Here is a 16,787-nt window from a genome sequence, read left to right as displayed (position 1 = left end):
TTTTTTTCCCAGTGGGTCTAATTCTGCAAAATGCTGAGCACAGATTAACATCTATTATTAGGCCTTCACTATCTCACAGCTTTGTGTTCTTTGTAGATAAGATGTTTAGTATTTATGTGTATCTATATTTGAATATAAAATATAGAAGATTCACTCATATTTGATTTCAGAGTAGTAGCCGTGTTAGTCTGTATTAGTTTGTTAGTCTAGAGACTAACAAATTTATTTGAGCATAAGCTTTCGTGAGCTACAGCTCACTTCATCGGATGCAGTAGATCTACTGTGCTTAACAATAATCCAGTCTGCTTCAATGAAGAAAGAAAGAAAGAAAGAAAGAAAACAACTTGATCTCTACATATCTAAGTGGAATATATCAAGGAAGAACACAAAACAGGAAGTAGAGTCAACATGGGTACAACATACTTTCATTGTGACTTTTATTATTATTTTTAAATCAAAACAGACGGATCCATCCTGTGTCCAGTTTTTTGTGGACATTGAACAGTCCCATAACTGCTGCAATGATCCCATAAAATTTTATGACGAGGGGTGGTTTTTTTTAAAGTGCAATTCCCCGTTGGTCTAGTCCTGCGACCTCCAAGAAACCGACATCAGGCTAAATAGACATGACATAACTCAGCAGATTTTTCCTGAGCTCTAATTGAATTATAACCCATTACTTTATGGCTGTGTGATCCAAAGCTCTCACACTCCCTGCGCAGCAGAAAATAATTTACTGTTGTAACAAGACACAATGAGCTCATGGCCAGAGTCAGTGGGTAGTGTGAACCACATACCTTTTGGGGACTATTCCAGGTTACTGATGGAAAAGCAATGTCTGACACATGAGTATTGGTGCCTCTAAGCATTACAGGCCAGTGTCTCTAGCCAGACTGCAGATCTGTAACCAATTGCCTTTGCATGTTCATTTAAGTGAAACAGAGGGGAAAACTCATGACACACAAATGGCTGCTTTAGTCTCCATCCTAAGATAAATCAGTTATCTGTTTTTTCTCACTATTCGCGGCAATGGCAGTTTATGAAGCAGCTGTCTAAAAGGAAATTTACTGGACAATTAAAAGTGCTGACTTTCAAGCAGTGCTCTCAGAAGTGGAGTCTGAAATTATTGGGTGTGAAATGCAAATAGATTTAACAGTTTTACTGCTATTTATATAAAGAAAAGGAGTACTTGTGGCACCTTAGAGACTAACAAATTTATTTGAGCATAAGCTCAATGCATCCGATGAAGTGAGCTGTAGCTCATGAAAGCTTATGCTCAAATAAATTTGTTAGTCTCTAAGGTGCCACAAGTACTCCTTTTCTTTTTGTGAATACAGACTAACACAGCTGCTACTCTGAAACCTTCTATTTATATGACGTTCACCCATTCCCAGCTATTTCCTTCCATTTTGCTCTGATTCTACATGGCCCAGCTTTCACAGACTTTAACAATCTCAGACACATGTAAGTAAAATAAGAGCATGCACCAAGCTTGAACTTACCAAAATTAGTGGTGTGTATGTAGTCAAGGTGGCGTGGGCAAAAAGTAAGGTGGATCCCAAACCCTTAAAAAATAATGATTTATAAATAAACCAGGAATTAAGCTCAGTGTTGTGACTCTCCCACAGTCCTCTAAGGCAGATCTTATTCAATAACCTATTGGGCAGCACCCAATAACAAGCTTCTTGGGTGATCACAGACTGACCAAGACAGTTGCTGTATCATTTCAAACCCTTTCTCTGAGTAGGGAAAGGGAACCTCAGAAGGATTATGGGCCAAATCATGCAAATACTTACTCATACAAATAGACCCACTGACTTCATACTCACATCTGAGCATGGACAACTTCAGTAGTAAACTTTGTAGGGTTGGAATCCTGGAACACAAGTGTGGAGAAGCACTTGAACATCTGGCTGCTTCTCTGCAGCTCATCTTGAACTATCCAAATCACTTGGCTTTGCAGAATTGGGCTACAGCCCTCAAGAGGCTAATGCCATTAGGTTTTTTGTATTAGCTGTGGTGAGGCCCAATATAGCCCATGACATTCAATGGGACTTTGGTTTCTGAGTTCAGGAGAATCAGGGTTGTTTCACATGGACGTAGTTGGAGCCCAGAGGAGCGGTCTGGGCATGAAAAATAAAGAAAGTGAACCGATCGTTTCAGAACCCATGGTATTAGGCACAGTTGACGCTGCTGGGTTTCAGCTGATTTTTAATCTATGAGTTTGGCTCTGGTACGCTTCCTCACACTGAGCAGGACCGTAATCCACAAAAAGTCCCATTGAAAGCTTTTTCAAAGAAGAGGGTTTTGCCATGCAATCTGAAAACAGTCAGCCTCTGGGTGAGCCTGATCAAACCTGAAACCCTGTAGCACATCTGAACCCCTTTGACTGGGAATAATTTGCTTCTGGCTCTCACATGCTTCATATTGTGTTGTAAGCTGCTTTGTCCCAGAGGATTGCATCTGTTCAGTTGGGTCATGAGTGGAGATGTAATTGGGTCCTGACCCATTGGTGGGTTTCAAAATCAGAACTAAACTTTTGCTCTCCCACCAGAAGAGTATTAGGAGCAAGTGGAAGGATCTGGGCATAAGGCTATTAGCAGCACATCCCACTGAGGAAGCCAGCAGCCACATTCTATACAATTTGGAGTCCATGCATTGCTTTCATCACCGTCAGTAGTGGGTTATAGTAATCCAGCCTGCAAGTTATGAATGAATGGGTCACTGTGACCAAGTTATCATCTGAGAAAAAAGGGGTAAAATTTCTCAGTAAACTACAGGTGGAAAAAGGCATTTTTAAAATCATTGATGCTACCTGGTCTTCCAAACTATGTGACACATCAGACAGGATCCCCAAGGTTCTGCATCACGTTGATGAATGGGAGCAACCACCCTCAATAGACAGAGACCCAGCCAGTTCTTCAAAGCCTTTTCCCCTTCCAACCAGCATCGCTTTGCTCTTGCTCTAAACCATTCCTGATCACAGATGTGCCCAACCTTTAATGACTTTTCTAGACACCATTAATGACTGCTTCTTGGAGCAGCTAGTCCTAGAATGCATAAAGGGAGAGTTGATTCTTGCTTTAATCCTAATTGGCCAAGAGGTGAATATAGCTGAATCACTCAGTAATAGTGACCATAATATAATTAAATTTAACATCCTTGTCGGGGGAAAATACCAAAGAAACCTACCACAGTAGCATTTAACTTCAAAAAGGGAGACTACACAAAAATGAGGAAGCTAGTTAAGCAGAAATTAAAAAGAACAGTCCCAAAAGTGAAATGCCTGCAAGTTGCATAGAAACTCTTTAAAAATAACATAATGGCAGCTCAAACTAAATGTCTACACCAAATAAAAAAACAACCAAAAAATGCCACCATAGCTATATAACAGTAAAAGAGGCAGTTAAAGAAAATCCTTTAAAAACTGGAATGCAGATTCAACTGAGGAAAATAGGATCATAAACTCTGGCAGGTCAAGTATCAAAGTATAATTGCTCAGGCCAAAAATTTTTGAAGATCACTAGCAAAAGACACAAAAACTAACATCAATTTTTTAAAAGTACATCAGAAGCAGGAAGCCTGCCAAACTACCAGTGGGGCCTCTGGGTGATCAGGTGCTAACATAGCACTCAAGGAGGACAAGGCTGTTTCAGAGAAGTTAACTTTTTTTTTTTAAATCAGTCTTCACTGTAAAGGGTGTAAGGGAAATTCTCCTAACTGAGCCATTGGGGGTGGGGTGATCTGAGAAACTGTCCCAGACTGAGGTGTCAATAGAGAAGGTTTTGGAACAAATTGAAATATTAAACAGTAACAAGTCACCAGGACCAGACGGTATTCACTCAAGAGTTCTGAAGGAACTCAGATATGAAACTGCAGAACAACTAACTGTGATATGTAACCTATCGCTTAAATCAGCCTCCCTACCAGATGATGTGAGGATAGCTAATGTAATGCTGATTTTTTAGAACAGTTACAGAGTCGATCCTGGCAATTACAGGCCAGTAAGCCTAACTTAAGTACCAGGGAAATTGGTTCAAACAATAGTAAAGAACAGAATTATTGGATACACAGATGAATACAAAAAAAGTCAAAACAACTTTTGTAAAGGGAAGTCACGCCACACCACTCTATTAGACTTCTTTGAGGTGCCAACAAGCATGTGGACAAGGGTGATCCAATGGATATAGTGTACTTGGTCATTCAGAAAGCCTTCAACAAAGGCTCTCATCAAAGGCTCTTAAGCAAAGTAAGCTGTCATGGGATAAGAGGGAAAGTTCCTCTCATTGATTGGTAACGGTTAAAAAAGAGGAAACAAAGGGTAGGAATAAATGGTCAGTTTTCACAGTGGAGAGAGGTAAATAGTGGAGGGTCTCCCAAGGAGCTGTACTGGGACCAGTGCTGTTCAACATATTCAAAAATGAGCTGGAAAAAGGGGTTAAACAGTAAAGTAGCAAAGTTTGCAAACAATACAAAATTACACAAGATAGTTAAGGCCAAAGCTGACTGCGAAGAACTATAAAGGGATCTCAAAACACTGGGTGACTAGGCAACAAAATGGCAGATGAAATTCAATATTGATAAAGGCAAAGTAATGCACACTGGGAAACATAATCCCAACTATTCATACAAAATAATGGAGTCTAAATTAGCTGTTATACTCAAGAAAGAGTTTGGAGTCATCGTGGCTAGGTCTCTGAAAACGTAACACGTGAGGAACCTAAGAAAGAGAGAGCTAATAAGACAGAAAATACCATAATACTACTATATAAATCCATGGTACGCCCATACCTTGAATACTGCATGCAATTCTGGTTGCACCATCTCAAAAAATATATTAGAAATGGAAATGTTTAGAGAAGGTTAACAAAAATGGTTAGGGGTATGGAACAGCTTCCATATGAGGCGAAATTAAAAAGACGAGATCTTTTGAGCTAGAAAAACCTCAAGGGGGGATATGATTCTACAGAATGGTGTGGAGAAAGTGAATAGGGAAGTGTTATTTACCCCTTCACATAACACAAGAACCAGGGGACACTCGAAATTATTAGACCACAGGTTTAAAACAAACATGAGGAAGAGGCAGCACCACACACAGGCAACCTGTGGAACTCATTGGTAGGGCATGTTGTGAAGGCCTAAAGTGTAACTGGGTTAAAAAAAGATTTAGATAAATTCATGGAGGATAAGTCCATCAATGGATATTAGCCAAGATGGTCAGGGGGTGCAACCCCATGCACTGGGTGTACCTAAAATGCTGACTGAAGCTGCGACTGGATGACTGGGGATGGCTCACTTGATAATTGCCCTGTTCTGTTCATTCTCTCTGAAGCACCTGGCATTGGCCGCTATCAGAAGACAGGTTACTGGGCTAGATGGACCATTGGTCTGACCCAGTATGGCCATTTTTATAGTCTTAACTTAATCCTAATCCTTGAATCCTAATCTTCTTTGCTTTCAAAAGCTTCAGATACTCTAGTTCTAGTTCAGATTTAGCCAGTAAAATTGTGCTATCTTTTCTCACACGAATGACCAAGTGCATGAAACTTACACTGTTCCAGATAGTGGAAGTTTTATAGAAACAGCTGTTTTTGGAGATTTTTTGCCTTTTCAGGACTGAAATCTTTAGAGAACAGCACATGACATTTCTTGTACCACTAAGTGTCCACCTTGATCTTGCCCTGATTAGACCTTGATCATGAATCCCAAACCTACTCTAAACCTATTTTGAATCCAGAGCCACACACTTACTCCTCCGCTTAGTTCTATACTTAATAGAGGGGCAATAAATGTAGCTTTGAATCTCATCAGCAAAAGGGCTTCTACAACTTCCCTTGGCAGAGCCTTTCTTTCCCTGCACTGTCTATATCATTAAAAGGTAAAATTCAAAAACAGTAAGAGAGAGAGAGAGAGAGAGTGCATGCACACACACATATGGATATAGCAATCTATTTTATCTAGCATACCATGACTATGATGTAAATGCTTATACTGGTAAATACGAATGGAGATGTCCATAGTGGACTTCACAATGAGTTTTCTCTTCACCTTACCAGTTTTGGGGAATCTCTGATTTTTTTTTCAATCGATACTAAGGTCAGAAGGGACCATTATGATCATCTAGTCTGACCGCCTGCACAACACACGCCACAGAATCTCACCCACCCACTCCTGCAAAAAACTCATCTATGTCTGAGCTATTGAAGTCCTCAAATCGTGGTTTAAAGACACCAAGGAGCAGAGAATCCTCCAGCAAGTGACCTGTGCCTCATGCTACAGAGGAAGGCGAAAAACCTCCAATCTGCCCTGGAGGAAAATTCCTTCCCGACCCCAAATATGGTGATCAGCTAAACCCTGAGCATATGGGCAAGATTCACCTGCCAGATACTACAGAAAATTCTTTCCTGGGTAACTCAGATCCCACCCCATCTAACATCTCATCACAGGACATTAGGCCTATTTACCATGAATATTTAATTACCAAAATCATGTTATCCCATCATACCATCTCCTCCATAAACTTATCAAGTTTTGCTATATGTCTTTATGATTCTGCCTCTGGGCCTGGACTGCAGTTGTGATGGGCAAGCTTTGGTAAACAGTTTGGCCTTGCAAAGCTCTTATGTATGGTCAGAATGGGGCTTGCTTCTTCTGGGACTCACTTCACTTCACAGACAAGCCTCCTGGTGGGATCTGGGTGCAGAGGTGGAACACTTGTGCCTGCACATAGTTGGTTCTCTGACAGCTAAGCATTTTGCACTACAGAAGCAGAGTCTTTCCCCCCACTCCGCACCCTTTCCTCTGGTCAGGTGGCTTAAAGGGACAAGAGGCTGCTCACATGCCTCAGCCAAAGATTTGCATTGTGGCCAGGGTCCTACACCATCTCCCTGCAAGTGTGGCATATGGGCCAGGTGCTTATCTGGTATGGGAAGGAGGAGTGGTTGGAGTCCACTGAGCTCTAGCTGTCATCATTTGGTGTATGGTCACTTGGAGACAGTTGCGAAATGGCACAGGTCAGAGTAGTCATTAGGTGGCTTTGACCTGTGCTGCCAGGTGGGGCCAAGCAGAGAATCAAGGAACCAGAACCAGCTCCCTGCAAGTCCCCCCACCCACACACACACACACAAACACACCTTGCTACACCAAGCATAAACTCAGCCAACCAGAGAATCTGACTCTGCTTGCACCTGTGTGTGACTATTTTGTGGGTGGCACTTGCAGTAACCCATAAAGCTTTTTCTAACTTTTTCTTGCTATGAAAACTAAATCCGAGACTGCAGAAAAGCAGTGGCTTGTGCTTTTAGACTGTACGCATTTTTGCCCACATTAGGGCACTTGCATTCCTGCAACTTGACCCATCAAGACAACCCACCCAAGCTTCCTCTCCTCTATATAATAAATGATAATAACCATTCTGCCAGCTCGCATTTCCATGCAATGGCCTGGAGGTATTTTTGACTCCTATGTCTGAAGAGACAAACTATTCAGTGGGATAATGAAAATCTCACTTTTGATTCTGAACTGAAGTTTGCCAATCCGGAAAGGTTTTAATGCTTTTGTGATGAACTTGTCCTCACTGAGCTGTCCAACTGGCAGCTGTATTTTGAGGATCTAGATCTAGATCTATAGTTTTGTGTAGATCATACATGCACATATAATTAGCATTAGCAGAAAAAAATGAACAGTACAAGTTTGGAGACCCAGTGCTTGAGCAGATTGTGACTAAAATGAGATTGTGCTTCCAATGCGAATAAAAAGCATAGCTCAGTGTAGTGGTCTTTGGCTACAAAAAAAACATGCTAGTGCCAAGGGCATTTTGCTATTGATGCAGAACAGATGCAGTGCGTGACTCTGGAGGCAGTTGCATTGCAGCCAGGGCAAGGGAGCAGGGAATGATTTCTGAATAATTTAGATTACACAGAGGCTTGATACTTTGCATGGCGTGCTCAATACAGGTCTGATCCAGCTACTTCTGAAGTCAGTGAGAGCCTTTCCATTCACTTCACTGAGAACTGGATTAGGCCATAAACTATAAATGGCCATTTTTTTGCCCTTCAGTGTGCTCTTGGCTCCCATCAACCCTACATAAATAATAATCAGAAGCTATTTGCTATGTAGTAGAAAAAGAATAATAACAAACTCTTATATATTGCTTTACAAAGGAGGTCAGTAGAATAATCCCCATTTTACAGATGGGGAAACTGAGGCACAGAAAGGTTGAAGTCATTTTCCCATGGTCTCCCAGCAGGCCAGCAGCAGAGCAGGTAATAGAATCCACGTTTTCTGAACCCCTGTCCAGTGTTCTAGCCCCTAGGCCAGTTTGGAACGTCTTATTTAAATTGCTTTTGCCATATCTGTTTTTTAATATTATTATTACAGCAGTACTGGAAGCCACCAGTCAGGGATCAGGGCCCCATTGTGCTAGGCACTGTATAAACATCTAATAAAGAACTCCCCCCATCCAAGCACTTACAATCATGGTTAATGACAACATGCAAAATATAGTTGAACTAAATAAATGGGTACGGGTCGTGGGGAAAGGGCAGGCTAGGTAACAATAACACAATATGTAGCTGTGGGTGCATCATATCTCACCATCTGCCTAGCCACATCCTCCAGTCCACTTCCTGGGGTGGGGGTGGGTGGGTCTGATGCTTGTCATACTTACACCTTTGTAAATAAGGAGCGATTCCATTGAAGGCCATGAAATTAATGGCTTCTGTTATAGAGTTGGATTGGAGGCAGATTTCCAATTTCACAGGAAGTTCTGCAATTTCAAAAGAATGTTCCATTCCGGAACAGAAAGAAAACACTGTATTTATCACAAAATAACATTCTGGAAAATAAATTGTTTGGGGTCAATTGAAACATTTCATTCTGATTTTTGTCCTTTTATAACTTTTTTAATTTTTTAACATTAAAAACAATGAATTTTGGTTTGAAAAGTCATTTCTAAATGGAAAAAAATCAAAAATGTCCATTCCAAAAATGTCAAAATAAATTTTTTCAACGCTACTGAAATGCTTTATTTCACTTTTTAATATAAACTTTCATCACAGTTGACACATTTTTCTCAATGTGGCAATTTTGCCAAAAACCAGCATATTTCATTAAAAAAACAGTTTGACAAAAAAAAAATCCAGCCAGCACGTGTTGCAAAGCCACTGTAACTGAGAGTGAGGAACCAGGCTTTTGGGAATTTTCCCTCTTTTGCTTTGAAATAGTGTTGTGTAGTTCCCCAGCTTCTTTCCTTACCCTTTTCTCCAGCAAGATCAGAGTGTAATATATTCCATATTGGATTTTTTTTTATTTATTTATTTGTAATTGCTTTATAATTTCCTGTTTTCATCATCCAGGAAGGGGAATTTGAAAAATAATAAAATCAAATTTGGGCTGCATGCAACTTATATTAACCAGAACAAATGACTATAAACTTCAGGTCATGGTCTGAATGAGGAGGAAAAAGAAGACAGAGAGAGGCTGGAAAGGTTATAAAGTTTGCCTAGCCATGTAGTTTCCTACTTGCCAGTTTGTCAAAAGAATATCAGGCTATGGCACTGAGTGGGAAGACTCGGGTCTTGTGATGATTATGCAGGCCCAGCTGTGAGCTCCAGCCTGCGCTTTGTGATGAATGTGAGATGCAGCCAAACTGCAAGAGAGGAAAAATGTAGGCCAAAAAAAGCAACATTTTTTAGGTACTTTCAGGGCAAAAGGACAGGCAGGAGATGAGCAGATTTGTAGCTGTTGGAAGGGCTTTGCATTTGATCTTTCTGAGTGAGTCTTTAATAGGAAAAAATCCCACATGGTGCCTGCTTTCCAGCTCTCTGTGCATGAGGTCTCCAGGTTCTCCAAAACAGGATATATATACTGAAAGAGGGACTCATCAGATTTCTCAGCTGCAGCCAGATCCTCATTCCCAGTTGTTTTGGTGAGTTGTTCAGGGTGAAATTCAACAGCCAGATCCACTATGATCATCGAAGAGCTGTTTGTGGGCTGAGATTCTTAACCCAGCAGTTCTAAAATTGTAGTCCATGGACCAGCACTGAGCCACAGAGCCCTTTCAGGGGCACCACAGATTGAAAGATTTTAAGAACCATACTGTAGGTGAACAGGGAGTAGAGCTGGTAGGAAAAAAAATGACAACACAATTTTCCATTGAAAAATGCAGGTTCATTGAAATCAGAATGTTCCATGGGAACATGTTGATTATGATTTAAAAAATTTCCACAGGAAAACATCAAAACATTTTTGATGATGTCAAAATGTTTCATTTTGATAGTGTTGTTTCATTATTTTACTTTTATAGTATATTAAAATATTATTTTAATATTGTATTCATGTAGCTATATTTGACAGTTATATAACCTATAGTATATTTAATATACTATAAAAGTCAAAAAATTATTTCAAATGAGATTTTGACATTTTTCATTATGAATTAGAAAAATGTATCAAAAAAATGACATTAAAAATTTTAAAATGCTTTTCCATTATCTGAATGAAATGCTTTAAAATTTCAGAATTTTCTTTTTGTGGTAAATTTCAGCCTTTCATTCCAGTTCATAATGAAAAATAATTTTGAAATCTTGAGATTTCCTGTGCAACAGAAATTCCAGTTTCTGACCAGCATTGTGGGAGCTTGGGATGGGACATTTCTCTAGGAAGGGAGCTCTCTATCAGTATCATCCTGAATGAAAAATATGGAGGCCTACCAGCTTAGCTGATGTTCTTGGGAGTTCTCCCATACCCAAATAGAATTCCATTGCTATATAAATATACGTTTCCTCATCTGGGCACTGTGGTTACTTTGAAGAGTTGAAACACGTCATAGCAGCAGCCTCCAGCTTGGCACTGAAAAGAAACCACCAAAATTAAATCGAGGTGCTTTTGACTGGCAGGATCAGTGTAGTGAAAATTAAAGACTCAATCCTCCACTAATGGTAGGCAGCAAAGCAACTGTATGTCTTCTGCTCCCAAACTGATGCCCTGGTACTTGCCCAGGATGCCAACTGCCAGAGCTTCAAAATGAATCTTACAGCCACAGCAAACCAAAGTGTCTGTTTTATTAAGACGTTCCTATTACTTTCCTCCTACCCCACTATCCAGCATACTCAGTGTTACTGGGAATAATAAAGAGAGGATGAATATTAATGGGGTGGCTTCAGAATTCCAAGATGCTGCAGAGCTCCGACCTATGGCTACCAGAGCCAGCCCTTGCTTTGGCTTCTGAGCTAGAAGACCCACATGCTTTCTGATTTCATGGTACAAGAGCATTCTAGTTATGGAAAAAATAAGGTAAAGGGCAGGCTGGAGTGCTCTTTGTACAAGAGCAGAAAAGATGCTTAGTTCATTGAATAGAAATGACATGGTATTCCCTAATGTAATCAGCTGGAATAGGGAGACTGAATTTGGAGGGGATTCTTCTCCATTGGCTTGTGCATTAAATATCCGCCTCTCTATGTTTGAAGATCACAGAGTAATAAATAAATAAATGCATGTAATATATGAGAATAAGAAGTGAAACCATCTTTCCTCAGTGTGATAGAGACTTAAAGTAGTTCTCAAGCACTGATATTTGGTACGTGTACTGCTACTGGTGCTACAGCTTTTGTGGCTGGTGAACTGAGATTTGATTAAGTGGGTTTTAGCCCACGAAAGCTTATGCCCGAATAAATTTGTTAGTTTCTAAGGTGCCACAAGGACTTACTAATGAGTCTCTCATATCTCCAGCCTCCTCTCAACCCTACAGTAATGACCAATTGCAGTATGTTTCCTATTCAGCAGGGAGTGCTCCACATACAGAGAACCATAGATGGCGCCAAATCCCACTTTGCAATCATGAGCAGCCCAACCCTGATTTCAGGATGGTGTGACTTAATGGGAGCTGCCAGTAGTGGTAGCAGCTGCCATTGCAGGGGGTCAGATTCTGCTCTCATGTACATCCAAAGAAGCTCTATTGACATCAGTGGAGTCCCTCCTCATTTATGCAAATGTAGCTGATGGTAAAACTTGCTCCAAGATCTGGTGAAGTGCCCCCAAAAGTTCAGAAGCCACCTGCCTATTGGATGTCTAGTGTGGGGTTGTAAAAAGTGCTCAGCATTGGCCTAAGTCTGCTCACCTGGATGTCAGTGGTAAAACTCCCAGGGACTTCAGCATGACCAGCATTTGATCAAACACCAAGTGCTTTTGGAAATGCCCTCCCCCACCCTGTCGCCTCCCCCAAAAAATGGTAAGACTTTCAAACTTCTGAAAAAAAGGAACTTTGGTATTTTTTTATTCCCAAGTTATAGAAAGAAAAGGTTGTGTCCTGATTAGTAGCTGTTGCCCTTGAAAAAAAAGTACCAGAGGCTGACAGTCTTTATCTATATGTTTCTTTCAAGAAATGTGGCCATTTAATCATTAATGTGTATAAGTGCCTAGCTATGAAAATTCAGAATGAAATATTAAATACGGTTAGTGCCAAATGGAAGAGCACCAAAAGGAAAATGGAACGGGAGGAACGTCGTTCTCTACTCCCATCAAATAGCTGTAATGATCTAGAGCAGAATGAATACAGCTGGATGAATACAAGGTGTCTGGTAAAAATAGGCGAGTCTATGATATTGACATTAAAGGACCTGGCCATTCACAAAAATGAACTAAAAAAGACTAAAATGAACTAAAAAAGCAGCAAAATATCTCCAAGCAGAGATAAACAGTGGCTTCCCATGACTTTGAACATAAAGAGGGTGTGTTGGTGTTTTAGAACCTCTTGGGATTGAGTAACAAGTATATATGCGATGGCTGCTGTCTCGGTTGCAAAGGGGTATTGAAACAGGCATCTTCAGACCTAAAGCCATGAGGTAGAGGTTAGCTCTTACTGAGGGTATGCATAACAGCTTCATACCTTCTGTGGACTGGGCAGTGAAGACCGAAAGATGTAATATGAATGTTGGTGCCTGGTCTTTGTAAAACTCAATCATCAGCTTGTTCTAAAGAAGTGCATGTCATGGGGGAGAGCTTATAACAGCGTTTAGTGATGATGACTTTGTAGCCAACTTGCCTTGAAAGACAGCCAAGCGAGAGAGCACACTATGGCTACATGCTTTGCATTGCCATCAGTCAGAGCCATGCTTACTCGCCTGCCTACCAACTGGCTCAAAACTGCCTAAGAGTTGGATGTGGAAACCAAGAATCGTCAGAGTTATAAGTAATGATAACAAAAACATTGGAAGGAATATTAAACCTGATGCTTTGCGGATTAAGCTAATCTCGAATAGAGACCAGGATGAGAGCTAATGTGGTGGGCAGATAACCACACAATTGTCTGTTGTGGGGCTCTTATACCTTCCCCTAAAGCATCTGGTATTGGCCACTGTCAGAGACAAGATGCTGGATTAGCTGGATCTTGAGTCTGATCTAACCAGGCAATTCCTGTGTTCCAATGTTCCCACAGCAACACCTTCTCTATGGTGCTTCCAGGAGAGCTGCCACGACACACTGCTCTATAGTGCAGAGGGTCAGCAGAATCCCCATTGCATGGCTGCCGTGTGGCATGACCCCTTGCCTCCCCACCATCACAGAGCAAAAGCAGTGCGGTCCTGCCCTGTCACGTTCCTCCTTTGGTGGAAGCGAGGGACCCTAAGCAAGTAGCAGCTGTTGATGAATGTTCAAGGAACGAAGCCACCATGTGCATATCTGGGGGTGATTTCAGTAATAAAGGACAAAAGAAGAGAAGCCTGTAGTATGGAAGCAGTAATGTTTTCAAATAAAAAGGATTTCAGCCTTTTCCAATAGGTGTCAGTGGTTGAATAAGCCTGAGAGGTTTTGGTTTGTTTGTTTGAGGGATGTGTTTAGACTAAAATAAAGATGCAATACATTGATGAGCAGCAGCAGGATTAAAGTTTTGGTCTAATTCCTCTCTCTCGCTCTCTCTCTCTCTGGTTTTACATCAGTGTAATTCCACTGACTACAGTGGAGCTGTGACGATTTACACCGGTTGAGGATCTGGCTCATTCAGTCTGCAAATGAGATCACTGTCCATATTTCCCCCTGCCCCACTCTTTGAAACTCAGGAAAGCATGGAGACACTGAATCATCCCCGACTGATTGTGCATTCATTATTGTCAGTTCTTCTTTCCAGTTCCAGGATTAGGGGACTGACTCCAGTGCCTCTGACATCCATACAATTAAATGTATCGTCTTTCCATAATTTGCATGGCTGTGCAGAGGCTGGGCAAGACTGGCTCTGATTGCCATATGGAACGCATCTCTAGCTGCACCAGACTCAAAAGCACCAATTAGAAAAGTGGTTTTTTTCCCCCGCTAGGAACAAAGCACTTGGAAACTATTAGTGGGGCTCAGAGGACTCGATTGCATTAGCATCATTAATTGTGTTTGTCAGGCCTTTTTCAGAAATCAAATTTAATGTTAAGCGTTAAATGGTTGCTTTGAAGGCCACAGTAGGGGGCAAGGTGGCAGTGCACAACCTCAGTAGCAGCCACCTGAAGCTCTCTGCCCAAGATCCCTGAGAGTTCCACAGCAACTCCTGCTATGCCCTGTAAAAAGGCACATCCCTCACCCCAAAATCTGCCTCCAAGCCCCCTCACCTTAACAACAGCCAGCATCAAGGGCCTCAGAAGAAGGTGCAGGGCCCTCCCAAAGTGGGCAGTTTTGGAATAGTCTGTCCATATGGGAAGTTTGGCTGGAATTGTCAAAGAACCCTACAGAGACAGAGTGAAATCCTTTACCCCATTGAAACTTCCACTGAAAGCCAATGAGAGTTGGTGGCTACCAAATAATTCCCATAAGACTCCTTGAAAATCCCGGGCGCTTGATTCCTCAGCTAGTATAGTGGATGGTCTTAGTTAATTATTATTTTGTATTGTTGTAGCACCTAGGAGCACTCGTTATGGACCAAGACCCCATTGTGCTAGGTGCTGCACAAACCGAACAAAAAGATGGCCATTGTATATCCTGTCTTCTTTGTGCCTGTCGTTTAGACAGTAAACTCTCCTGGGAAGGGACTTTGTGCTGAGCAAACCAAAGCATGGTGCCAGTGCTCAATAATAGTAATATAATAAATCATTGTTTTGACAAACAGCTGAAAGTGAAAGAAGAAATAAATGGAATTAATGTGTCCTCACTGAACCAGAGCTGACTTTCTCTTTTGTAGCCACCTTAGGTGACCTTTGAGCATATTCCTGTTCCCACTGCCCATGCGACTGGGTTCTACAGTTGGACTCTGTTTTAAATCTCTCATGAATAACATTGTCAGATTCGTGTTTAGCTATCTCAGGAATGTAACCAGGCTGATCGCCGTGCTTACTCAAGACATTGATTCATTCTCTCTCTCAATGACGAGATTAGATTATTGGAATGCACATTCCCCAGGTCTCCCATCAGCCATTCAGATTTCCCACTCCACTAATGCAGCTGCCCACGCTCCCATAGCAGGTCCATCCCATCATTCTGCCTCAAAGTCTCCCCTTCAGAGATTTGGGGCTTCCCAGCAAATAGAGCAGACACAGCTCGTGATAGGGGACCCACCACAGGTTGAGAGAAGTTTGGGTTTGCATTCAAATCTTACCTGAAGTCTCTTGAGTCTCCTCCTTTTACTTGCACTGGGATAAATTAGGAGTAACTCCAGAAAAGGCAATGGTTAAATTAGTGTAAAAGTAATATAGGTGAGAGAAGGATCAGGCCCCAAGAGCCTTCCAGAGTGTGATTTCCAGCCCACAAGAGCAAACGTTCAGGTGGTGTTTCAGCTCCTCTTGTGATGTCAGACAGTGGGCCAGATTCTCAGCCTGGGCAAACTGGCAAATCTCCAAATGAAGCTACACTGATTTACATGAGCTGAGGGTCTGGCCCAGACCCCTGCACTAGAGAGGTGCATGAAATGAAAAACCATGCGGGGAGAAAACAGAAATTAGATGAACTTTTTCAAAACTCAACAACGATTTGGACTGGATTCAAGCTCAAGTAAACTTCTTTTTACATCTGAACTTGTCCATCAATACTTAACCATAAAAGATCAAGCAGTGGTTTTAGCAAGTAGCCCATAATAAGGGCCTCCGGTCCAGCATCTTGTAGTGGCCAATATCAAGTATTTCAGAGGCAGGTTATCTTAATTCTCGCACAATGCACCTGATTAATTGTGCAAGAGAGATTCCTTCCTGACCCCACTGGTGATCAGTTTATGACTTGAAACATGAGAATTATGTGTGGCTAGATGATGGACTGGGATTGTGGGAGCGGGTTGGGGCTTATTCTTGCCTTGCTTTTAAGGGAGCCCAAACACAATAGATGGGCAAACGCAAAAGCAACAAAGATGTAATTAAAAGGGGGCAAGGAGAAGAGTAGAGGGCTGTGGAGATCAACACAGGGTAATCCAGTTAAAGGCAAGGAACTGGCAGCCCAGCTAAATTCAGCCTTGGTGTTAACAAGCTCAGTGCTCATTGACTTTAATAAGAGTTGTACCTGCTTATGCCAGAGCTTAATTTGATCATTGGCCCCTAAACTACGCATGTGCTGTCCATCCTCCAATAACCAGCAATGGACAAGCCTGATGCTCTGGGTCTAGTGGTTCTGCTTAGACAATGCCAGAGCAGCACAGCTGCAGCATCTTCCTGCAGCCTGGTGGGTGATTTATATTTCCGATAACAAAAGCAGCACCCACACAGCTCACTGGGGACAATTCCCCCAGGGCTTCACCTTAGGTTCCTGCATATGAACAATAGAAGGACAAGCAGCAGCAGGGGGCTTGTAAATCTAAAGCCAGCACTTCTATCAAAGAAACAATAGGAACT

Source organism: Dermochelys coriacea, chromosome 14 (genome assembly GCF_009764565.3).
Source record: "Dermochelys coriacea isolate rDerCor1 chromosome 14, rDerCor1.pri.v4, whole genome shotgun sequence".
Lineage (NCBI taxonomy): Eukaryota > Metazoa > Chordata > Testudines > Dermochelyidae > Dermochelys > Dermochelys coriacea.
The sequence above is the reverse complement of the archived record's forward strand: the minus strand, read 5'-3'. Positions refer to the sequence as shown.